A 25,645-nucleotide genomic window follows, 5' to 3' on the forward strand; every position below is an offset into this window, starting at 1 on the left:
AATTAACTTGATATTGCAGTTTGGTTTTCCAGTTGCGTGTATGTAACATTTCTCATACTTTGAAATCTTTATCATTGATGGTGGTTAAAGGGTATGGATATAAGTTGGAGAAGTAGGCCCTCATTGAGCTCAGAGAGAAGGAGAAGAAGAGAACACCAAACAAACTTTGGTTTCCAAAAGGTTGTATGAATGCAGTTACCTTGAAGACTTTGGATTAGACTGACTCTCTGGAGTGGGTTGTAATGCAGATGTTCACTACCAATCTGTCATTTATCCATTTCTGCCTCACTGGCAACCTTAATCTGGCACAGGAGGGTTTAAAGGTCAGTTTTACACTTCATGTTTCTAAAAGTTGTGATCTACCAGCAGAACAGAAACCACAGGGGTTGGAAAATGCCAAGGATTATTAGTGAAGAATGGTATTTATTAGTTGAAGGCATAAGCCCCATTGCTGTACTCTTTTTGCAAACAGGAGTATCATCTTGTAAGGGATTGTCCTTCATAGTTGTCATTGGTTCATCAGATAGGTGCATGATGGTTAACTTCTAAATGAAGGATGACTTTGTGACATGAATAGCAGACTTTGGTTTAAGGTTTATACTGGGAGTTTATGGTAAGAAAATATTTTGTTTAGAAACTTGTATGTGCTTAGGCAATTGTAGGAATTCTTTTATCACAAATATAGTTAGGTACTATGCCTGATGGTGATAGATGGAGGGAAAAGTTCACTGCCAAGGTTGTCCAGAGCTCCTTTGGTTTGTAAAGGAGACAGTGGTTGCATGGTAATAGGATTTAGAGTCAGTTCGTGGGTGCATGACCTTGATCTGTCAAGTGTGAGCTGTGTGACTTATTGTTTTTGAGTTAAAATTCACATAACATAAAATTAACCATTTAAATCATTTTAAAGTGTACAATCAATGAATCTCAATACATTCACAGTGTTGTTCAACCATCACCATTATCTAATTCCAGAACATTTTTTATCACCCCAGAAGGAAGCCGTGTACCCATTAAGCAGTTACTCTCCATCCCTTTATCCCCCTATTTCCTGGAAACCACCAGTTTGCTTTCTTTCTCTATGGAGTTGTTTATTTTGGACATTTCATATAAATGGAATCACACAAAATGTGACTTCCTGTGTCTGGCTTCTTTCATTTAGCATGATGTTTACAAGGTTCATTCATGTTGTAGCATGTGTTCCTTTCTTTGAATAATATTCATTCCTGTCTTTGACTGAATAATAATTCCACTGAAAGGATATACCACCTTTTGTTTATCCGTTTATCAGTTGATGGACATTTCAGTTGTTTACACCTTCTGGCTACTGTAGATAGTGTTGCCAAGAGCTTTCGTGTGCAAGTTTTTACTTGAATACTTGTTTCAGTTCTTTTGTATATATACCTAGGAGTGGAATTGCTGGATCATATGGTGATTCTATGTTTAACTTTTTGAGGAACCACCAAACTGTTTTCCACAGCGACTGCACCATTTTACATTTCCACTATCAGTGTTTGAAAGTTATAGTTTCTCCACGTCCTCGTCAACACTTATTTTCTGGTTTTGTTTTGGTTTTGGTTATGGCCATCCTCGTGGATGTGAAGTGATATCGCACTGTGATTTTGATTTGCATTTCTCTAATGACTAATGATGTTGTGCATCTTTGAATGTGTTTGTTGGCCATTTGTATATCTTTGGAGAGATGTCTATTCAAGTTCTTTGCCTGTTTTTTAATTGGGCTGTTTGTCTTTTTTGTTGTTGAGTAGTTAAGAGTTCTTTATATATTCTGATTACTAGACCCTTGTCAGATACCACCAAGAGTGGTATGATCCTTCAGCAACCACCAAGAGTCTTCCATTCTAGTGCATAGTGAGTCATGACATAACTAGAGGGCTGGGATCCAGCCAGTCACAGAGTCCCAGGTACAAAAGGTATTTGGATACATTGTACCCATCCAGAATTAAAGGTATATTTTCTTGTAGAGCATGCATTTGTCAAATTCTGTTGCTATTCCTCTCAAATTTATTTATTTTTTAAATAAATTTATTTATTTGTTATTATTATTTTTTGGCTGTGTTGGGTCTTCGTTGCTGCATGCGGGCTTCCTCTAGTTGCAGCGAGAGGGGGCTACTCTTCGTTGTGGTGCACGGGCTTCTCATTGTGGTGGCTTCTCTTTTTGCGGAGCACGGGCTCTAGGTGCACAGGCTTCAGTAGTTGTGGCACATGGGCTCAGTAGTTGTGGCTCTCAGGCTCCAGAGTGCAGGCTCAGTAGTTGTGGCGCACGGGCTTAGTGGCTCTGCGGCACGTGGGATCTTCACGGACCATTGCTTGGATTCTTAACCACCACGCCATCAGGGAAGTCCCTCTTCTCAAATCTAGGGATAGCTGTTCTAGGTGTGTAAGTCATAGTTTTCAAAACTAAAGAGTTTTCAGGCTTTGAAGGAGAATAAAGGCAGTTCTTTTTATTGAACCAAGAATTCTCACATTTCAATGTATCAGCCTTTAAACTTCTAGAACTAAGACTATTTCCTGATTCAGTGGTTAGTGATCTTATTCACCTCAATCAACAAATATTTATTGAGTTACCACTATGTGCCTGGCACTTTGCTAGATACTAGAGATACAGTGCCTTATGATAGAAGCCCAAACTCTCTCTTGACCCTGCATCCTCCTCCAAATCTGTTCCTCTCTGTTGTCTAACTCACTCAGTCCAGTTCCTTTCCACCAGTCTCTCTTGAGTCCTCTCTCTTGAGTCAGGCCTTTACCCTCCACATTGCTAACTCCAGTGAGTAAGTTTTCAGTCTTTTTCTTACTTGACCTTTCAACAGCATTTTGCACAGTTGATTATTCCTTTCTTTGAAATGCTTTCTTCACTTAGCTTCCAGAGTACTACATTCTCTGCATTTCCTCCTACCTTACTGGTGATTCTTTCTCAGTCTTTTTGTTTTCATCATCTTCCTGACCTCTGAAAATTGGAGAGCTGTTTATTCCTCAAACCTCTATTCTTCCTTATCAACCCTATTTCCTTGTCATTTCACCCAGTCTCATGACCTTAAATATACACCAACTGCTACCACCAAGGACTACCAATTTTTTCTCCAAATTAGACCTCTTCTCTGAATCTCATACTCTGATATCAAAGTGCCTACTTGACCTCTCCACTTGGATATCTAACAGACATCTCAAAACTGAACTCCTCCTCTTCCCCTCTAAAACCCACTCTTCCCACAGCCTGTCCCATCTCGGTAAATAGCAGCTCCATTCCTCCAGGAACCCAGGCCAAAAACCTTGGCAACATCTTTGACTCTCTTCTTTCTCTTTCACCCCACATTCAGTCTATCAGCAAACCCTCTTGGCTCTACATTCAGAATGTATCAGAATTGGTCACATCCCAATATCTCTACTGCTTCTACCTTGTCCAGGCCACCATTGTAGCTCACCTAGATTACTGTCATCACCTCTTTTTCCCTGCTTCTGTCCTTGCTCTCCTAGCAGCTAGAGGGACACTGTTAAATAAGTTCTCTGATCAGAGGCTTTACACTTACCTACAAGGCCCTACATATCTAAACCCCCTTTTACTTCCCTGACCTCATCTCCTGCTACTCTCCCCTGTGCTTACTTTGTCCCAGTCACAAATGGTTCTTGTTCTTCCTTCAACAAAGCAGCTACATCCCTGCCTCAAGACCTTTGCTTTCCCCTAATATCTACAAAGCTCCTTCTCTCAGGTCTTTGTTAAAGTTCATTTTCCCCAGCACTCTCTTCCCTTTCAAACTCTTCTTCCCAGATCTCTCAATAATCTGGGTGTTCCTCCCATCCCCCCCAAGACTGAGCACTGAGGCTGTTTCTCTCCCGTGCCCCCGTATGTTTATTCATCTTTAAGCTTTATTTTGAACTGAGTCCCTCCAGTTTTGTTTTGTTTTAAGCAGTTTGAAAACTGCTTGTCTGTGAGGTTAGAAATAAAAAGCAGAGATTAGTGTCTGTGAATGGGTATGTCATTAAGGACTTAGCAATCATAGCAAAGGCACACTGAGCCCTTCCATTTCATGATCACAGGCATAGTCCCTGTTTCACAGCCTTGAGGATGGAGCCCTGGAATGCTCCTGCTATGAGTACTGATGAACACAGCACTCCTGCCAACGCCAAGCCCCAAGCACTGTGGCTCAGGTGTCAGCATTTTGTCTTTTCTCAGCATGGTACATCTTAGCAATCTTGGCATTCTCCTCACATTCTAGTTGGTACCTCTTTCCCATGGCAGGCCCTGCTCAGTGAGTGGAGGTTCACTCAGTGTTGGCAGCAGTATTGGAATCCATGTATTAAAGGCAGTTAAGGGTTCCACATAATGAAGAGAGTGTGTTGATTCTACTGTGAAATGCCTCATACTGAAAAGAAAAGGGCAACAGATCATGTCCAATGACGGTCTCTCTGGATAGCAGCAGGTTGAGAGGCTTCATCTGGGTCATTGTTTCTCAGCTTGTCTATAAACCTGCAGGCCTTCATGAGGGCATTCTGGCGGGATCATGTTATTAAAGGCTGGAATGGTGTCTGTTTTGATTCATTATTTTAAAAGACAATGCATTATTTCTAATGAGTTTTTAACCAAACAAGTATTATATAAATATGTTCTCCTTGCCTCTACTCTTTTCCTAGATGAGCTAATTTCCTAGATGACAAATAAGTAGATAAATAAAAAATGTAATTTCAGAGAGTGGTAATAGTGCTATGAAGAAAATTAAGTAGGGCTATTCCCCTGATGATGAACACTTGAGTTGTTTCCAGTTTTTCCTCTTTTAAACATTACTGCAATGAACATCCTTGTACTTATGCAAATGTGTGAATGTTTATATTGTTTAAACAACTGAAAGATGCAATTACTGGGTCATATAGTCATATAATCAAAATTTTAATAGATAATGCCAAATTGGTCCCCAAGGTATCTATACTAATATTATGTAACTATATAATATGTAATATAATTAAAAGCAGTAATGTGTTCATGTTTTTTAATAAATAAAATATTTTTATTACTTTATTACTTTTAGTTACACTAGGAATATAGAATACATTCTCTTTGTTAAAAAAAAAATTTAACAGAGGACAAAAATCCTCATGCCTTCACCAACTTGAAAATTTTTGCCTCTCTCAAAAGTTTTTTAAACTCCTCTCTCCTTGTTTTAATTTTTATTTCCATGTGGTTGAGCATCTTTTCTAGTTTTTGACCATTTGTATTTCTTTTTTTCTTTTCTATTTGGATTGCATAGCAAAGACTGCTGGTTACCTCCTGTGATCCATTCTTCCTTCATCTTTAGTAATAGGAACCCCAGCTTTTAGCCAGGTCCATTGCTGCCCATCCAGAAGACTATATTCTTTGGCTTCCTTGGAGCTAAGTATAACTATGTAAGTTTTAGCTAAAATACATAAGCAGAAGGGTTTGATACGACTTTCTGAAGTCTCCTTCAAGAGAGGAGGCTCTCCCTCATCCCTTCACACATTCTATTTATTGGAACACAGATGTAATGACTTGAGCTCTAACAGCCATCCTAGACTATGAGGACCATGGTGGTAGCTCAGTGAGCCAGAAAGTCTGGGTCTCTGAGCATTTGGTCAAGCTGCTGCACCAGCCTTCAACTTCTTTTGCATAAGAGAAATTTAACTTCTGTTTTGTTTAAGCACTCTTATTTTTGTTTTTTCCTGTTATATGCAGCATAGCAAATACTTTTTATTTATTTATAGGAGTTCTTTGGCTTCTAGATACTCATTCTTTATTTATGAAAATGGTACATTTTCCTCCAATCTGTTGTAGTCCTCTCCCTTTGTTAGTAATGGTTTTTAATTTTGATGTCAGATTTACCTATCTTTGCTTTCATGGCTTTTGACTTTACTTTTTTTTTTTTTTTTACTAACTTTTTTTTAACTAACTTTTTAATGGATGTCTTTCCTGCCTTAAGATATAAACATAGTATCTTACATTTTCTTATACTTTTATATAAAATTTAAGTCTTTAATTCATCTGGAATTTATTTTTGTGAATAGTGTAAGGGAGGAATCTTGTTCAGTTGGCTATCCATTTGAATAATAATTTTTCTAATAAGTGGCATGTCAGATTATCAGTTAATAGATTCTCATATATGTATAGGTTGGTTTTAGGACTCTATTTAGTTCCATTGATCTTTGCTTCTGTGCCATTAACACACTTTTAATTACTATAGCTTGATAATAAATTGTGATTTTTGGTAGGTAAGGTCTTCTTTCTCTGTTCTTTTTAAAAATATTAAGCATCTACAGCACAATATTTATAAAACATATGTAGGATGTAAAGCATAGCAGTACAATGAACACTTGTTACCCACTGCTCAGTTTAAGGAAAAAATATTGCTACTACTTTGTCTTTGTCCCCCCCACTCCAAGGTTCTCTTGACTCTTCTCTCACATTTCCTCTTCCTTGTGAAATTTTAGAATTAGCTTATAAATTGATCATAGAATCAATTCATATAATTGAAGGCAATAATAGTTTCTGTATCAGTAATTGCTTTTTGGAAATTAATAAACAGATTATTTAAATGTTTTTCCCATTTACAAAGCAACTTGGGTTGTTTCCATGTCTTAGCTATTATAAAGCTTCAGTGAACATGGGAGTGCAGATACCTTTTCAAGTTCGTGTTTTCATTTCTTTCAGATACATACCCAGAAGTGGAATTGCTGGATCATATGGTAGTTCTATTTTTAATCTTTTGAGGAACCTTCATATTGTTTTCCATAGGGGCTGCACCAGTTTACTTTACCTTGCACAAGGGTTCCCCTTTCTCCACATCCTGGCCAATGCTTATTACTTGTTGTCTTCCTGATAATAGCCATTCTAACAGATGTGAAGTGATAACTCATTGTGGTTTTGATTTATATTCCTCTGATGATGAGTGATGTTGAGCACCTTTTATTCCTAGGTATTTTATTCTTTTTAATGCAAGTGTAAATGCTACTGTTTTCTTAATTTCTCATTCTGATGGCTCATTATTAGCATATAGAAGTGCAGCTGATTTTTGTATATTGATTTTGTATCCTACAAGTTTACTGAATTTGTTTATTAGTCCTGACAGTTTTTTAGTAGAGTTTTCAGAGTTTTCTATATGTAATACCATGTCGTCTGTAAATGTAATTTTATTTCTTCCTTTCTGATTTGGATTTCTTTATTTCTTTTTCTTCCTAATTACTCTGGCTAGGACTTCAAATACTATGTTGAATAAATGTGGTAAGAGTGGGTCTCCTTGTCTTGTTCCCAATATTAGAGGAAAAGCTTTCAGCTTTTCACTGTTGAATCTCATGCTAGCTGTGAGCTTGTCATATATGGCCTCTCTTATGTTGAGGTATATTTTCTCTATTCCCAGTTTGTTGAGAGTTTTTATCATGAATGGATTGTGATTTTTGGCAAATGCTTTTTCTGCATTTATTGAGATGATCATACGCTTTTTATCCTTCATTTTGTTAATGCAGTGTGTCATGTTGATTGATTTGTGGGTGTTGAGCCATCCTTGCATCCCTGGAATAGATTCCACTTGACCGTGGTATATGATTCTTTTACTGTATTGTTGATTTCAATTTGCTGATATTTTGTTAAGGATTTTCATCTCATCTTTGTTCGTCAAGGATATTGGCATGTAATTTTCTTTTCTTACAGTGTTGTTGTCTGGTTGAATTAAGGGTAATGCTGGCCTCATAAAATGAGTTTGACCCACGTACCTATGGTCCCCTAATTTATGACAAAAGAGGCGAGAATATACAATGGAGAAAAGACAGTCTCTTCAACAAGTGGTGCTGGGAAAACTGGACAGCTACATATAAAAGAATGAAATTAGAACACTCCCTAACACCATACACAAAAATAAACTCAAAATGGATTAAAGACCTAAATGTAAGGCCAGACGCTATAAAACTCTTAGAGGAAAACATAGGCAGAACATTCTTTGACATAAATGACAGCAAGATCTTTTTTGATCCAACTCCTAGAGTAATGAAAATAAAAACAGAAATAAACAAATGGGATCTAATTAAACTTAAAAGCTTTTGCACAGCAAAGGAAACCATAAACAAAACAAAAAGACAACCCTCAGAATGGGAGAAAATATTTGCAAACGATGCAACTGACAAGGGATTAATCTCCAAAACATACAAACAGCTCATGCAGCTCAATATCAAAAAACGGAAATAACCCAATCAAAAAAATGGGTGGTGGGGCTTCCCTGGTGGCGCAGTGGTTGGGAATCTGCCTGCCAATGCAGGGGACACGGGTTTGAGCCCTGGTCTGGGAAGATCCCACATGCTGCGGAGCAACTAGGCCCATGAGCCACAATTACTGAGCCTGTGCGTCTGGAGCCTGTGCTCCGCAACAAGAGAGGCCACGATAATGAGAGGCCCGCGCACCGCGATGAAGAGTGGCCCCCACTTGCCGCAACTAGAGAAAGCCCTCTCACAGAAACGAAGACCCAACACAGCCATAAATAATAAATAAATAAATAAGTAAATAATTTTTTAAAAAATGGGTGGAAGATCTAAATAGACATTTCTCTAAAGACATACAGATGGCTTAAAAGCACGTGAAACAATGCTCAACATCACTAATTATTAGAGAAATGCACATCAAAACTACAATGAGGTATCACCTCACACCAGTCAGAATGGCCATCATCAAAAATATCTACAAACAGTAAATGCTGGAGAGGGTGTGGAGAAAAGAACCCTCCTACACCGTTGGTGGGAATGTAAATTGGTACAGCCACTATGGAGAACAGTATGGAAGTTGTTTAAAAAACTAAAAATAGAACTACCATATGACCCAGCAATCCCACTACTGGGCATATACCCAGAGAAAACCATAATTCGAAAAGATACATGCACCCCACCCCGGTGTTCATTGCAGCACTGTTTACAATAGCCAGGTCATGGAAGCAACCTAAATGCCCATCAACAGAGGAATGGGTAAAGAAGATGTGGTACATTTGTAAAATGGAATATTACTCAGCCATAAGAAAGAACAAAATAATGCCATTTGCAGCAACATGGACGGACCTAGAATTGTCATAATGAGTGAAGCAAGTCAGACAGAGAAAGACAAATATATGATACCACTTATATGTGGAATCTTTAAAAAAAAGGGTACAAATGAACTTATTTACAAAACAGAAGTAGAGTCACAGATGTAGAGAACAAACCTATGGTTACCAGGGAGTGGGGGTGGGGAGGGATAAATTGGGAGATTGGGATTGACATATATACACTACCATATATAAAATAGATAAGTAATAATGACCTACTCTATACCACAGGGAACTCTACTCAATAATCTGTAATGGCCTATATGGGAAAAGAATCTTAAAAAGAGTGGATATATGTATATTTATAACTAATTCACTTTGCTGTACACCTGAAACTAACACAACATTGTAAATCAACTATACTCTAATAAAAATTTTTAAAAATAATAAAATAAAATGAGTTTGGAAGTATTCCCTCCTCTTCTACTGTTTGGAAGAGTTTAAGAAGGACCATTATACTGTTTTTAAGTGTTGTTCTTAGTTTTAAGTATAGTTTAATTTGTACTCATAATGGACTGTTGGTTAAAGATGGAACATGTGTGAAACACATGTCAAGATATCATAGATTATTGAGGAGCATGAAAAATGATAGTTCTGCAAAACTATTTCAAGATGCTCTTTATGAAATACTTAATTTGCATTCATCTGATCAAAATTTTTATGAAATATCAAGATGTTTCTAATACTTAAAAAACTACATGATTAAAGGAAGCTGGGTGAAGGGTATAAGGGAATTCTCTGTATTCTCTTTGCAGTTCTTCTGGAAATCTATAATTAACTCAAAATAAAAAGGTTTTTTTAATCATTTTAAATATAAAAACATTAGCCAGGCATGCCTTAGTTTAAAGTCATGTGTATTCATACATGCATATAATTGGCATTTGCTATTTCCTATTCTTAAAGCTACTCTAGAGAAAATAATTTCAGGTTGGTTAACCAAATACAAATAGCAAGGTAAAGATACTGTACTGAATATCATGAAACATAGAAGGGGTCTAATCAAGTTCAGATGATTTCATTTCTAAAATGAATTGTCAATTGAGAGGCTCCATGTGGTATGAAATAAGAGGTTTGCTCTAAAAATAATTCATTTTCAACTTACTATACAACTAGTGTTATAGATAGCTGGATGTTTATTTTATTATAATTGATCATACTCTGTTTAGGTACTTCAGATTCTAAAAAGGAAAGATTTAAATACTTGAAAATATGAAAAAGAAAAAATATACAGCGTTATTCTGTCCAACTGGCTTTTTGTTTATTGGTGATAAAGATCTACAGTGTATGTTTGCTGAGAACGTCTCTCAAAGAGCAACATGAAACCATTTCTTCTACCTTGATTAAACTGAACCTCCAGGGCTTCCCTGGTGGTGCAGTGGTTAAGAATATGCCTGCCAATGCAGGGGACATGGGTTTGAGCCCTGGTCCGGGAAGATCCCACATGCCACGGAGCAACTAAGCCGGGCACCGCAACTACTGAGCCTGCGCTCTAGAGCCCACAGACCATGACTATTGAAGCCTGCACGCCTAGAGCCCGTGCTCCGCAACAAGAGAAGCCACCGCAATGAGAAGCCCGCGCACCGCAACAAAGAGTAGCCCCTGCTCGCCACAACTAGAGAAAGCCCACACACAGCAACAAAGACCCAAGTCAGACAAAAATAAATAAATAAATTTATTTAAAAAACAAACAAAAAAAACTAAACCTCCAAATTATCAAAATAAGAGTTGATTTTTATAAGCTCAAAATGGAAGAATTCCAAATATCAGGTTTTTAACGTTTGTTTGTTTTGGATGCTATAATGTGGATTAAATTTCAGCCTACATTTCAATATACATTTGGTGCCAAACCATTTTTTTAATTTAATTTTATATTAGAGTACAGTTGATTTACAATGTTCTGTTAGTTTCAGGTATACAGCAAAGTGATGCCGTTATACATATACATATATCCATTCTTTTTTAGATTCTTTTCCCATACAGGTTATTAAAAAATATTGAGTAGAGTTCCCTGTGCTATACAGTAGGTCCTTGGTGATTATCTATTTTATATATAGTAGTGTGTGTATGTTAATCCCAAACTCCTAATTTATCCCTCCCTGCACCTTTCCCCTTTGGTAACCATAAGTTTGTTTTCGAAGTCTGTGAGTCTGTTTCTGTTTTGTAAATAAATTCATTTGTATGTTTTTTTTAAATTCCACATATAAGTGATATCATAGGGTATTTGTCTTTCTCTGTCTGACTTACTTTACTTAGTATGATAATATCTAGGTACATCCATGTTGCTGCAAATGGCATTTCATTCTTTTTTTTATGGCTGAGTAATATTCCATTGTATATATGTACCACATCTTCTTTATCCATTCCTCTGTTGATGGACATTTAGGTTGCATCCATGTCTTGACTATTATAAATAGTGCTGCAATGAACATTGGGCTGCATGTACCTTTTCGAACTATGGTTATCTCAGGATATTGGTTGTAAATCCATCTTTTAATTTTTGACAATTTTATTTGACAACATGTGATTTTCTTTACATGATAAAACAGTTCATCTACTGTGAGTAGAAGTCAAAATTTGTCCTTAAATATTATCAGTATAATTAAAACTTTGCCACATGAGCTTTATAATAAAGCTTTAATAATATGCTGAACTAAGATGAAATATTTTTACTTAAAACTCCTTTACTTGTGTCATAAGAAATTTTTTAAAATAATTTTTTAAATTCCTAAGGAGGTTCACAGTATTATTTTTAAAAAACATTCATTGTTCAAGAAAGGTTGGGAAACACTGATCTGCATTGTAGACCTGATCACTGAAATTGTACTGATTGATGTCAGATTGGGCCTGTATCCAGAATGGCCAGCCTGGAAAAGACAGGTACCATCCTCAGAATGTAGGGACAGGATGTGTCATGGGATGATGCCCTTTAACTGAAGAGCACAAAATTTCCACTCACTTTCAGAAGGGTAATGATTTCCCCCTTTCAATATATGTTGTCGCTTTGGTCTCAAAAGTAGGCAGATGGACACATGTATTGCTCAACTGCCCCATTATAATCAAAGATTAGAATGTCCAAAAGAGTCTATCTAGGCTGCTAAAAAAAAAAAAAAACACATCCATTACACATGGTGAAGTTTTTTTGGTTACAGATTAAATGAAGAAAGACCAGGAGAGGGAAGGCAGTAAAGTATTATGAAAGCAAGAGCTGAAAGAAAAATGGAGAGAGAATATCAATGAAGGTGTATGTTTTCATGTCATAGAAAATGATTGGTTGTAAGGAATAAATATCCACTTAAAGATATATTTGTAAAAAGGTTATTTGTAGAAAAAATACACAGGGAGCACATCAGTTCACTGCAATTTTAGAAACTGAACATACTCCTCTCTCTCTTTCTCTCTCTGTTATATGTGCTCTGTTTTCTTAACACCAGCTTCTCCTGCCATGTTGCTCATTGTGGGATGCCCCAAAACAGTGGTCTCAGCCATTAATTCTGTAGAACTTTAAGACCCAGAGCTCTCAGCTAATTGACAGTGTTCCACTGCTTCAATTCCAAGTTCCCGGGAGAGAAAACATGATTGGCCTACCTTGAGTCGGTGTCTCCACTAAACTTGACCAGGGATTGGAAAGCAGTTGTGACTCATATAGTTGTCCCACCTAACCTGTGAACAAGGCAGGTCCCTAAGAAGTAGGGACATCTCTTGTTCAGTACATAAGAGAGAAGACTTGTTTAAGAAGGAATGGATTGGTGCCCTGAGCTCTGAAAAAAAAGGAGGAGATTATAAAATATGTACGCCGCCCCCCCCCCAAAAAAAAGACAGAGTGTAATAGTCTCCTAAATGTAATCTTCCTAGGAAGATTAGGTCAGTTTACATAAATCGCAACAATGTCTTTTTGGATCCATCTCCTAGATTAATGGGAATAAAAACGAAACGAACAAACAAAAAAACAAATGGGACCTAATTAAACTTAAAAGCTTTTGCATAGCAAAGGAAACCATAAACAAAACAAAAAGGCAACCTACAGAATGGGAGGAAATATTTGCGAACTATGCAACTGACAAGGGATTTATCTCCAAAATATACAAACAGCTCATACAGCTCAATATAAAAAAAAAAAAACCCAGTCAAAAAATGGACAGAAGGGCTTCCCTGGTGGCGCAGTGGTTGAGAATCTGCCTGCCAATGCAGGGGACACGGGTTCGAGCCCTGGTCTGGGAAGATCCCACATGCCGCGGAGCAACTGGGCCCGTGAGCCACAATTACTGAGCCTGCGCATCTGGAGCCTGTGCTCCGCAACAAGAGAGGCCGCGATGGTGAGAGGCCCGCGCACCGCGATGAAGAGTGGTCCCCACTTGCCACAACTAGAGAAAGCCCTCGCACAGAAACGAAGACTCAACACAGTCATAAATAAATAAATAAATAAATAAATAAAAGAACATGAATTTCTAAAAAAAAAATGGACAGAAGATCTAAATAGATGTTTCTCCAAAGAAGACATCCAGATGGCCAAAAGGCACATGAAAAGATGCTCAACATCGCTAATTATTACAGAAATGCAAATCAAAACTACGAGGTATCACCTCACACCAGTCAGAATGGCCATCATCAAAAAGTCTGCAAATAATAAATGCTGGAGAGGGTGTGGAGAGAAAGGAACCCTCCTGCACTGTTGGTGGGAATGTAAATTGGTGCAGCCACTATGGAGAACATTATGGAGGTTGTTTAAAAAACTAAAAATAGAGCTACCATATGATCCGACAATCGCACTCCTGGGCATATATCCAGAGAAAACTATAATTCGAAAAGATACACGCGCCCGTGTTCATTGCAGCACTATTTACAACCAAGACATGGAAGCAACCTAAATGTCCTTCAACAGAGGAATGGGTAAAGAAGATGTGGTACATGTATACTATGGAATATTACTCAGCCATAAAAAAGAATGAAATAATGCCATTTGCAGCAACATGGATGGATCTAGAGATTATCCTAAGTGAAGTAAGCCAGACAGAGAAAGACAAATATCCTATGATAGCACTTATACGTGGAATCTAAGAAAAATGATACAAATGAATATATATATAAAACTGAAAAAAAAAAACTGAATCACTTTGCTATACACCTAAAACTAACACAACATTGTAAATCAACTATACTTAAATTTTAAAAATTTTTTAAAGGAAAGAAAATAAATAAAAACAAATGATACAAATGAACTTATATACAAAACAGAAATAGACCCACAGACTTAGAAAAACTTAACTGTTACCAAAGGGGAAAGATGGGGGGAGGGATAAATTAGGAGTTTGGAATTAACATATACACACTACTGTATATAAAATAGATAACCAAAAAGCACCTACTGTATAGCACAGAGAACTGTACTCAATATTTTGTAATAACCTATAAGGGAAAAGAATCTGAAAAAGAATATACACATATATATATGTATGTATAACTGAATCACTTGAAACAAATACAACATTGTAAATCAACTACACTTCAATTAAAAAAATCAGGTCAGTTTACAAAGTGAACCACCCACTGTCCATTCTATAACCTTAGGCAACTTTGTTGCCCCAATAATCTTTACAGCTGATTCCCAACCAACAAGAATGAGGGCCCTAGAAGATGAGATAAAGTAAATGATTAAAACTTGAGGAATTTAACCAAAATTTTTCCTAAGACCTGTACTGTAATGTCTATCAAGTTATAGATAGATACCTTGGTCTGAAGTCTGTTTCCCAGCTACAGTCATGATAAAAGTCTGTTTAGGCAGATGACAAATCAGACTGGGGAGCTCCATTAAGTTCCATCCAGCTCACCTAGCTTGGTAACCACCAACATTCAAATGGCCTAGTCCTCCCACTCCAAAGTGGTGGGGTTGGGTTTGTCTTGAGCCATTCATGCGTAGCACAGGTGAGTAGTAGCAAGGGCATTCATAAGGAGGAGCACCACTAGGGATAGATGTACTGAGTGACAGTACTACCAGCAGAAGCTCTTAATGGTCCCCATTTATCAGTGTGGATGTGTCACTTTTCTTAAAGGACTAAGACCTGGTTGACAAAATGTTCTCAGATGCTTTGGTAACCAAGTGCCTATACAGGAATACATTCTCTAGGGATTTGGACATGTGTCAGCTAAGTTTGGAGATTAGGGTAGTACAGAGCCCCCTTACTGGTGAACCAGAGATATATTGATGAGTAGACTTTTATAAAAGAACTTTCCTAGCCATAGTACACAAATAATCAATCCTCCTTTGGTAGGCAGTCTTTCTCAGTGTGTATTGGAAGGGGATCATGCAGTTCTAGTGGATCGTCTTCTGTATGTTGCCTCTCAGTGCTAGGGCATTTGTGATAGGGGCCAGGGATGCTGGTCTTAGGTACAAGGCATGTGCTAAACCTTCTCATTAAGTAAAATGAAGGTTAGGCTAAGCAGTTATCAGAAATGTCCAAGAGGGCCTCTTCATCCTAGATGGTGTCAGTCAGTCCGTCCTGAAACTAGTTTTAAAAGGTGACTTTTTTCCTAGTCTAGTCTCATCTAACGAATCAGAAATGGTAGTATATTAGCAAATTGCTTCCTTCCCTTTTCCCTTTCCTTCCTCATTAAGTTCTTCCTTTATACCAGGCACTGTACTGGTGTTGGGATACAGTGACGAACAAGCAAACAAGATCCTTGCCTTTGTGGAGCCTACATTCTATTGCAGGGAAAATACAGTAAATGTGTAAACAATAAATAAAACAATTACAGGTACTGATAAGTGCTGATACAAACAGTAAACTGGGTAATGGGGTAGAAAGTAATGAAACGGGGCCTTGGTCAAGGGAGAAGAGTCTATTGGAGGAACCAAAACAAAGGCCAAGGAAGAGCAGTACAAGATGAGGTGAGGGAAGTGGTAGGCAGATTCTGGAGGTATATTAGGCCATGGTAGAGGAGTTTAGATTTTGTTCAAAATGGAGTAGGTAAGCACTGGAGCATTTTAAATAGGAGAGTGATTCACTCTGATTTGCTTTCCTCTAGTTGTGCTGTTTGGAAAATGACTGGAGTATGGAGAGGCTAGAGTGGAAGCAGAGAGACCAGTTAAAAGGCCATGATGATAGTGCAGGTGAGAGAGCTGGATAATATGGGCCAAGATTGTAGCAGGATTCTAATGAGAAGTGGTCAAAATTGAGAGAGATTTTTGGAGATAGGGTTGATAGCCCTTAGTGAGTTTATATCCTGGGTATGGCCTACAAATATGTCAGATGGCCATTCCACTTTTGGGGCCTTACAAACACCTACCAAGGTATCTGTAAAAAGATCTGTTGCCCGCATAAGGTACTCTGGTTGTGTATATACCAGGCTATACTGGGTTGTCTGTATAGTAAGTAATTAATAACAAGTAAACCCTTGCTAGACCTCATCTGCAGGAACACAGAGGTCCCTTAGTCCCACATGCAGAATGTCAACTGAATGAAGAACTTTGGGAGTGTCTCAGGGTTCTCATCATATCCCTCAGGGTACTTGAGGCTTAATGACAGGTTGGTGAGGCAGGCTTGGTGGCTGCCCTGACCCTAGACTTGGACCTGTCAGCTCAGTCTGACATACCACATGTATGACCAGCAAATACAAAGCAAGTCATGAACAACCTCACTTGTTCTTTTATAGCAGATAACTCTCTGTTTATTCTCAGCTCTCCTGCTCTCAAATTTCTGACTCTGTGCTCAACCTCCATACCTGCTTCTAGCCTTTTGGTTTGGATGCCCATCATGTCACCCTTTGAACCTTGTTCTCAGTTCTGCTTTCCTGTCTGATCTCAGCATCCTTTTTCCCAGCTCCCTGCTCTTCCAAACACACCTATTATGATATTGAATGAAAAATTTTCTGCTGAAATTGTGGCCACAGAGCCCCACTAGAGGTGGTGACTCAGACTTGTGCCCCAAGGGTTGTTTTATTTAGTTAGGTACTACTCTTGAGCCCACAGGACCACAGCCTTTTGCCTGAAATTGTCTTACAGACAGACAAGTGCTTCCTATGCTCTTCCATTGGGCAAGCTCAGAGATTCACTGGATTGGGGCAAAAGTGAACCAATGATCTTATTTGTGATACAACTTCAGCTAAGATATGTCAAGGTTGATTAAATAGAAGGGATCAGTTGGCTCAATAAGTAAGATACCAAAGCTGTATCCAGGGCAGAAACAAAGAAATGGGGAAGCAGTGCGTTCTGTTGAGGGACATGTGAAAACTGAAGGTTGTCAGCTCAAAATAGTTTGCATTTCCTTCTTGCCTGTAGATATTTCCATTGGGCTTTTGCCCTGTTCCCCTACACCAGTTGAATTTTGGGGTGCTTCACAGCATCTGACAGTTCATACATTAAGAAAATAACACTGAATTCCTATCTTATGCTGTGCACTGGCTCCACGTTGGGGATATAAGGATGAGTAAATTGCAGTGGCTTTCTGACTCACCTCTGCTGCTGCTTCCCTGATCCATCCCACTGCCACCTGAATCCCATCATTTACCTTCCTAAGAAACTGTAGCAGTGCTATAAATGCTTAATAAATACCTCATGAATAAATGGAAATTATTTCTAAGTTCCTTTTGTTCAGAGACTCTTTGCACTAAATCTTTGTATTTATGTTTCCTCCAAATCAAATCTCATATTTTACACTTACATTAATTTTTTTCTTGCCCTGATGTTTGCAGCTCTTCCATGTTTAGAGTCTTCTGCATTTTTTACTTCCCTCCTGTTGATTTAATCTCATAGGTCACTTGCTCTAAAGTGAGTTTTTTTGTTTTTTTTTAAAGTTATTTATTTATTTATTTTTGGCTGTGTTGGGTCTTCGTTTCTGTGTGAGGGCTTTCTCTAGTTGTGGCAAGCGGGGGCTACTCTTCATCGCGGTGCACGGGCCTCTCTTGTTGCGGAGCACGGGCTCCAGACGCACAGGCTCAGTAGTTGTGGCTCACGGGCCCAGTTGCTCCGCGGCATGTGGGATCTTCCCAGACCAGGGCTCGAACCCATGTCCCCTGCATTGGCAGGCAGATTCTCAGCCACTGCGCCACCAGGGAAGCCCCAGGTCACTTGTTCTAAAAAAAAAAAGTTAAGCTTTGTGCTTGGTTTTATGGCATGTCTTGTATATAGTTCTATTTCTGGATATGATGCCATTTGTGAATATGCTTTTAATTATTTCTCAGGTTTATTATTGAACAAGCTCATTGTCTTAATTATGCTTACAAAGTTTGGTAATATACTTATTGTCTGACGTTCAAATAAGTAGCATTAACATTATTCATTGGTTTTTAAGGGTCTAAATTTTACTCAACTTATCTGTTATGATTTTATTTTATATGGCTATTTTATGTGTCACAATTTAATCATTCACTAATAAATTTATTAAGTTTTCAAGGTTTCTGAAACACAAAATTAGGGTTAAAAAAAAAACTTTTGTGTTCTTTCTGTCCAGGTTACTACAAAGAACTTCACTGTTCTATAGATTTATATCCATCCGTCCTTCCTTCCTTCTGTCCTTCCATACTTCCTTTCTTTTTCTTGTGCCTACTGAGATTTGAGACAATTCCTTCTCTAGATGTTGAGAAATATGGAATTATGGCAGGGACTCAGGTACTGACTATCCCAGCTCCTTTGGCTTTAATATGGACAGAGGGGCTTACATGTTAGAGAAAATTGTGCTCAAATCACTTTTTCCACTTTCTAAGTATGTAATATGAGCAAGTGTTTTTTTAACTTCCCTTAGCCTCAGTTTCCTCATCTTTGAAATGGAGATAACACTGTGCTCAATGCTGGCATAAAAATTAAATTAGATAATGCATTTAAGTGCTCAGCACAATACCTAGCATATCAGTACTTTTAAAATGATGGTGTAGTAATACTAATCTTCCCTCTGCAAGCCCAGTACAAGAAGGATCAGTCAGCATAGCAGCATGCCTCTGCCTCTCCCGCAGTCCTTCACACACACCTCTCCCCTGCATCTAAGGAATACAAGCCCAAGAGTCCTCAGAGAGGAAACATGTCTAGTTCTCCTTCTTGCGCTCTCATTATCTGCTGATGATGCTGGCATGAATTCCTGCAGAGGATGGTCTTATGCCGGATGTATGACCATTTTCTTGACTCTGCCAGTGGAGGCCTAGGGAGGGTATTCTTACTGTGACTCACCAATAAATTTTTGGTGAATGATAAGCCTTTAGATGTGTGGTTATTAAAATATACTTTTAAATGTTCTAAAGGTGTAGGGTAGGATCATGGGAGAAAGTGACTGAGACAGGGAAGAAAACAAGATCAACATATTTAACACTGTGGAGAAAAGGTCAAGAACCTAAGAGGCCAGGGTATCAGATGGACTATCTATTTGAATGTCAAAATCAATAAGAATTACACTAGAAACAGTGTTGGAGTGACAGTGAACCAAAAGGTAAAATCAAGGAATGAAAGGGAGTGACTTTGGGGAGCCTTCAATCCTGCAATAAGGGTGGTGGGTGGTAAAATCTAATGTTATGTGACTCAGAGCAGGGGATTTGGGGAGAGGGCAGGTGGAGAATGGTGTGAAAGTAACAATGAGGAACCAGAAGGGCACCTACCAGGCCTCATGTTTGAAGGGTGTAGAAGAGAAAGAGTTGTCATCTAAGAGGGCTACAGGGAAATCAGCATCCTCAGGGGAAAGTACAGTTTCAATTTAAATAAGAAGGTAAAGGAAGTTGAAAAAAGCTTCAAAGAGATCCAGGATCTGGGGATTTTGCTGTTGTCTACCCATGAGTCCACAGGGCTCAGTGGAAGGGTTAGGATTTCTGGAGATGGTATAGAGGCTTGGAGTTCCTCCTCCTCCTCCTCCTCCTCCTCTTCTTCTTCTTCTTCTTCTTCATCATCATCATCATCATCATCATCATCATCATCATCATCATCATCATCTCTCCCTTGCATACATCCTCAGTTCCTTTGCCTCTCTCTCACTTCAGCAGCCTTGCCTGGCTAAACCACAGCACTGATTAAATCCAATTCTTTGCCTGTTCCATGCCTGTAAAATCATGATGCTGAGCTTACATTAAATTAATGATCATAACCTCAAGTGGGCCCATAATGCTGCCTGGCAATCATACTAGATTTCTCCAGTCATTTTCTGTTTCATTTCCTCCTAGATGATTATTGCATGTCTTCAGTCTCCTTACATGTTCACCATCTCCTCACTTTCACTTTTAAAGTGACTAAAAGTCACTTTCAACTGATGACCTTGCTTCCTAGTTACAGAAAAGAAATAGAAGAAAAAGAGCTTTCACAGGCTTTCACAACCATACCTACCTACTACTTGTAGTAGTATCCGTATACTCTGCTTTCTTTCCTGTTACTGTGAAAGAACTAACCTAATAAGTACTTTGTAATTCTTTCTCTTATATCAGTTTTACCCTCTCTGAATCATTGTCTTATACATGAAAATATGCTTGTATTTCCCCCATCTTAAAAATAATCCTCCTTGACTCCACTTTCCCCTCTCACTATTGTCTTGTTTCAGTTAAACTTCACAGCAAAACTTCTTGGAAGAGTTGTCTGTAGTCTGTTGCTGGTTTTTGTCTTCCCATTCTTTTTTTGTACACAAGCCAGTCATATTTCTGCTCCCAAAATTCCATCAAAACATTTCTCTATAGTTATCTGACTTAACATTCAGGAGCAGAGTTAACCACTGTCTCCTCCTTGTAATACCTTCTTCACTTTATTTTAAAATACTTGTCAAGAACTATGCAGATCTAAGATTTTACCCTATTTGTAAGCTAACAAGTTAGCTTGCCAGTTTCATGAGTGGTGGTAGAAGACACAGGACTTCTGCATCAGAGACGAAAGACAGTTTATTACTTACAGCAATAGCAGTAGCCAGAGTAGGAGTCTTTTTGTACTGGTTCCCTTAGCCCTGGTTACTCTGAGGCAATGTGAAGGGGGCCAGACTACACCTGCCCACATGGTGAGTTGAGTTATTAGAAAGGAAACCTGATCTTAGAGAACCCAAATATTTTATAATGGTCAATAAGCATGCCTTCTCTTTGCTCCAGAGGGAGATAGTACCAAGTTTTCCAAGGCTGTTTGCTATACAGACATTCTTGAAAAAGACCATACGGGACTATCATATCATATAAAATATCATATCACTGACTATCAAGACAGGCAGTGCCTTGCTTGCAATGTGTACAGAAACATGAGAGACCCATGGAGAACTGTCTCACAGTTCCTCCCTCTCTGACCACTTCTTTTCTCTCTCCTCTCCTTCACTTCCCCAGACTCTAGGTCTGGGCTGTCTAGTACTAAAGCCACTAGCTCATGTAGCTATTTAAATTAAGTTTTCAGTTATTCAGTTGCATTAGCCATATTACAGGTGCTTAATAGCCACATGAATGGCACAGATATATAAATATTTCATCATCTCAGAAAGTTCTATTAGCGCTACTCTGCATGTTTGAGTGCTCCTAAGCTCAGCCTTTGGACGTTTCTTTCTGTATTCTATTCCTATATAGAAATAGAGATTTCTATGGAATCTTGTAGAATAAGATTTATTATAGAATAAATATTTATATAGATTTCTCTCTCTTTTCTTTCTATATTCCCTCCCTTGGTGATCTCATCTAGTCTCAAGGCTTTAAATATGACTCTCAAATTTGTATAATCCTAAATCTCTCCCCAGAAGTCCAGATTTAATTCTTTAATAGCATTCTGCACACCTTTACCTGAATGTCTAGTAGGCACCTCAGAAGTAACGGCCAGAACTGAACTACTGACCTTCTTGCCACAGCTGCTCCCTCTCCCACCAACAAATCTGTTCTTCCTGCAGTCTTCCCAGTATGAATTAAGTCAGTTCTCTTCTTCCAGTTGTTCAAGCAAACAAACAACAGTTTTTAAAAAATCAACCCTTAGATTCATCCTTGACCTCCCTCTTTTCCACAAAACCGACACATCTGTCCCATTGGCTCTTGTTTCAAAATATATGCAGAATCTGACTTTTCACCCTTCCCCTGCTACCACCTGGTCCAAGCCAACATCATCTTTTACCTGGATTATTCCAGGAGAATTTGGCCCCCTTTTTGGTCTCCCTGCTTCTACTCTTGTCCCCTGTAGTCTGTTCTCATAAGAGCAACTAGAATGGTCTTGTTTAAAAAGTTAAGTCAGATCATGAATTTCTCTGCTCAGAATTCTTTAGTAGCTTCCTATCTCACTCAATAAAAGTCAAAGTCTAGTCACACTGGCATTCTCACTCATGCTAAAATATTCAAGACATGCTCCCACCTCAGAGCCTTTATAGTTGGTGTTCTTTCCACCACTTCCCCCCCAATGCAGCTCCACACATGTGCTTTTTCCCTCATGATACTGACTTATTGAAGAGACCAAGCCAATTGTCTTATAGTGAGCCATATAATGAATTTCTCTGTTTACTCATGGTGGTGTGTAGCTTATTTCTCTACTGCCTGTATTTCCTATAATTGGACATTAAATCTGAAAGTTTGATTAAAGCTAAATATTCTTGGCAAGAAAAGTCCATACATGATATTCAGTCTTCATATTACATCGAATTGGAAGGTACATATCTGATTATCCCACCATTAGTGATTCTAAGTTTAACCAAGGTGTTAAGGCGGTAACTTTCAGATCCCTCTATTATAAATTTGCATTTTTACCTTTGTGATTAACAATCTGAAGGATGAATGTTATTTTTTTAATCGTGTGATTTTTAAGAATGTTTTTTAGCTATATAAGTTTGTTTTTTCAAATGAAATATTCTTTAGAGATCCATCCAATATATAAAACAGATAACAGCAGAACTATTCTAGTTGCAGTGGGAAATGGCTAGTATTGGCAGCTTCCAAGGGAACTGTGACAAGCGCAGTTTGTAATTCACAGAGCCCAGCCAAGTGCTGGAGGAAACGGAGGCCCAAAGAGGATCCATGGAGTCTTAAGGCGGCCTAGCATCTCATGAGAAAGGCTCAGTGCGCTTTGTGTTAGAGCACAGTGTGGGGAGCTGTCACTTCCTGGGAAAGCCGAGGTTATGGATGATCACTAGAATGGCACTTGGTTTTTCCCTGGCAGTCCACCCACTGTTTTTAGTTGTCTGAGTGCTGTCTTTGACATTCTATCTGTTCTGCAGATGTGAAGATTTGAAATTACTTCATTTTTAGTGTGTGTTGGGCTGCAGACTTTCTTTGTTTCCCTTTTGGAAATTCTTCATCCACAAAGAATTCCAGAATCAGACATTATTCATCTTATGTCTGGAACACTAAAATCTCATGAGCTTCCGTATGTCTTACCTCTTTCCACCTTTAGAATATTGAAAATGCTGCCACAACTGAAGTCAGTTTTATCATTTCCTTGCTGCTTGCTTCCTTTCTGCACCTTATTTATCGTACAGCCTTAATGTGCCTTTGTAAAGAACTGAACAAGTAAATTTGGTATATCCACAGAATGTATCTAAGATGTATGGTGTAGATTTTTATTTTCATGAAAAGAGGTCTCCCTATACTAAGTGGAAAAAGCAAATAATAAACTATAATTGTCTCACTTTTGTTAAAAAAATTAATATTCACAAAAATCCCCATGTCTATTTCTGTGAATGTTTATGTGTGTGTTGAAAGTCAAAAAAGGCAAAAATGTTCATATTGATATTATCTCTGGGTGTGATCTTTATTTTCCTCTTTGTATTTCTCTTTTTTTTTTTCCCAGCAGTCGTGTCTTATTTCTACAGTCATTACTTTTATAAAGATTAGAACTGTTTTTAAAAAAAATAAGCAATAATAACTTTGATCTGTCAAATCCAAGCTACGTTGAAGGCGATTCCAGGCTCCTCCTCTGCTCACTCCATCCATGCCATCTGTTGGGATTTTTCCCTGTTCTCTTACTGTCCCATTCAAGCAAGTTTTCCCCTGACCCAGGCTTGTATTTATTTTACTCCAGGTTCCTGGTCCTCTCCTAGAATTGCACACTTGGCTCTGGAGAGATTCTCTGTTCACTTGTACCCAAATAAACTTGTCAGAAAAGGAAAGGAGGATGCAAAAATTATGTTCTAAAAGGAACTGTCACTAGAATGTGATCAAGGCCCAGAAGTGCCCCAATATATACCTGTTGAATGAATTGATCTATTCTTTTTTGTCTCATTTATTTTATAAGTTCCTATAATCAGGAGCTTTGCTTGTTTTCTATAATGCCCTAAACATTTTGGGTACTTAATATACATTAATGAATAGTCCTTTTTTTTTTTAAAAGATCCATAATTTACCTAATAAAAGTGAATGTAGGATCTGTTGTCAACTTTGACCAGAATTTGTGCTTGCACAGGGATACAGAAAAGAACAGGATTTAAAGATAACTTACATTCAGCTCGTACTCATAGATTTGTGATCGTGGGTAGTCACATAAGCCTCTGAGCTTCCTTCATTTATAGCCTCACTGATTCTCTTCTGGACTCTCTTTGCAGAGGCCTTCTGCCTGGTCTGCCTGGCTTTGGTCTTGCTTCCCCAACTCTGTCCTCTGCAGTGCTACACAGTGATACACCCACAGTGTAAATCTGACCTGGTCCCCACCACCCCCGACTGACATCTCTCAGGGACTCTCTGATGCTACATTGCCTCCCACCCAACCCCCACCATTTAGCGGTAGCACCTAGAAGCCTGTCTTCAAACTTGCCACTGGAATAACACCAAACTCCCAGTAGCTCCTCACACCTCCCAGGCCTCCCGGGGCCACCTCCTGCCTTGCTCCATTTGTCCACAAGGCATCTTCCCTTTCTTTCTGCAGCCACTGCTTCTGCTTAACTCCAGACTGGGCTTGGCAGTCCTCCTCTCTGGGGTGCCTTCCTTGATGTAAAAGATATTCTGTTCCTCTGCCCACTCACACTGCAAGCTGTTTGAGGCAAAATTATAGGATTTGTAGTTCCCTTGTCTTGAAGAGTACCTGGCAGCATTCAAATGTTTATTAAACTGTATTGTATATATGTTCTTCTAAACCATCCAAATGATTTTTTTTAAAATTTATTTATTTATTTTTGGCTGTGTTGGGTCTTCGTTTCTATGCGAGGGCTTTCTCTAGTTGCGGCAAGCGGGGGCCACTCTTCATCGCGGTGCGCGGGCCTCTCACTATCGCGGCCTCTCTTGTTGCGGAGCACAGGCTCCAGACGCGCAGGCTCAGTAGTTGCGGCTCACGGGCCCAGTTGCTCCGCGGCATGTGGGATCTTCCCAGACCAGGGCTCGAACCCACGTCCCCTGCATTGACAGGCAGACTCTCAACCACTGCGCCACCAGGGAAGCCCCATCCAAATGATTTTTATTTACAGAATGTGATTTCATTTTTATATAATCTCCTCCAAAACAAGAACAAGGCTTAGAAAAGGAAAATATATGAATTAAAATAACTTAAAATACTACCAGCAGTCAGAGATGACTATTTTTTGGAATATATTATAGAGGATTTTTTTAAATTATAAAATGGTCAAAGTTTAACCTCCTGATTTTCCTTTGGAGCCAGTGCTCCAAGAAATTAGTAGCTTTGCAAATTACATGCATTAAAAATTAATAGCCAGTTCATTGTACTTCCCACATCAAAGAAT

The 25,645-nt window shown here is 38.5% G+C and overlaps 1 protein-coding gene across 3 annotated transcripts in view; it reads left to right on the plus strand.

Annotated features, from left to right (window-relative positions):
* Positions 1 to 25,645, plus strand: part of PPP2R3A (protein phosphatase 2 regulatory subunit B''alpha) — a 210,483-nt gene that overhangs the window by 6,038 nt on the left and 178,800 nt on the right. The window lies entirely within an intron of this gene.

This window comes from Eschrichtius robustus, chromosome 6 (genome assembly GCF_028021215.1).
Source record: "Eschrichtius robustus isolate mEscRob2 chromosome 6, mEscRob2.pri, whole genome shotgun sequence".
Classification (NCBI taxonomy): Eukaryota; Metazoa; Chordata; class Mammalia; order Artiodactyla; family Eschrichtiidae; genus Eschrichtius; species Eschrichtius robustus.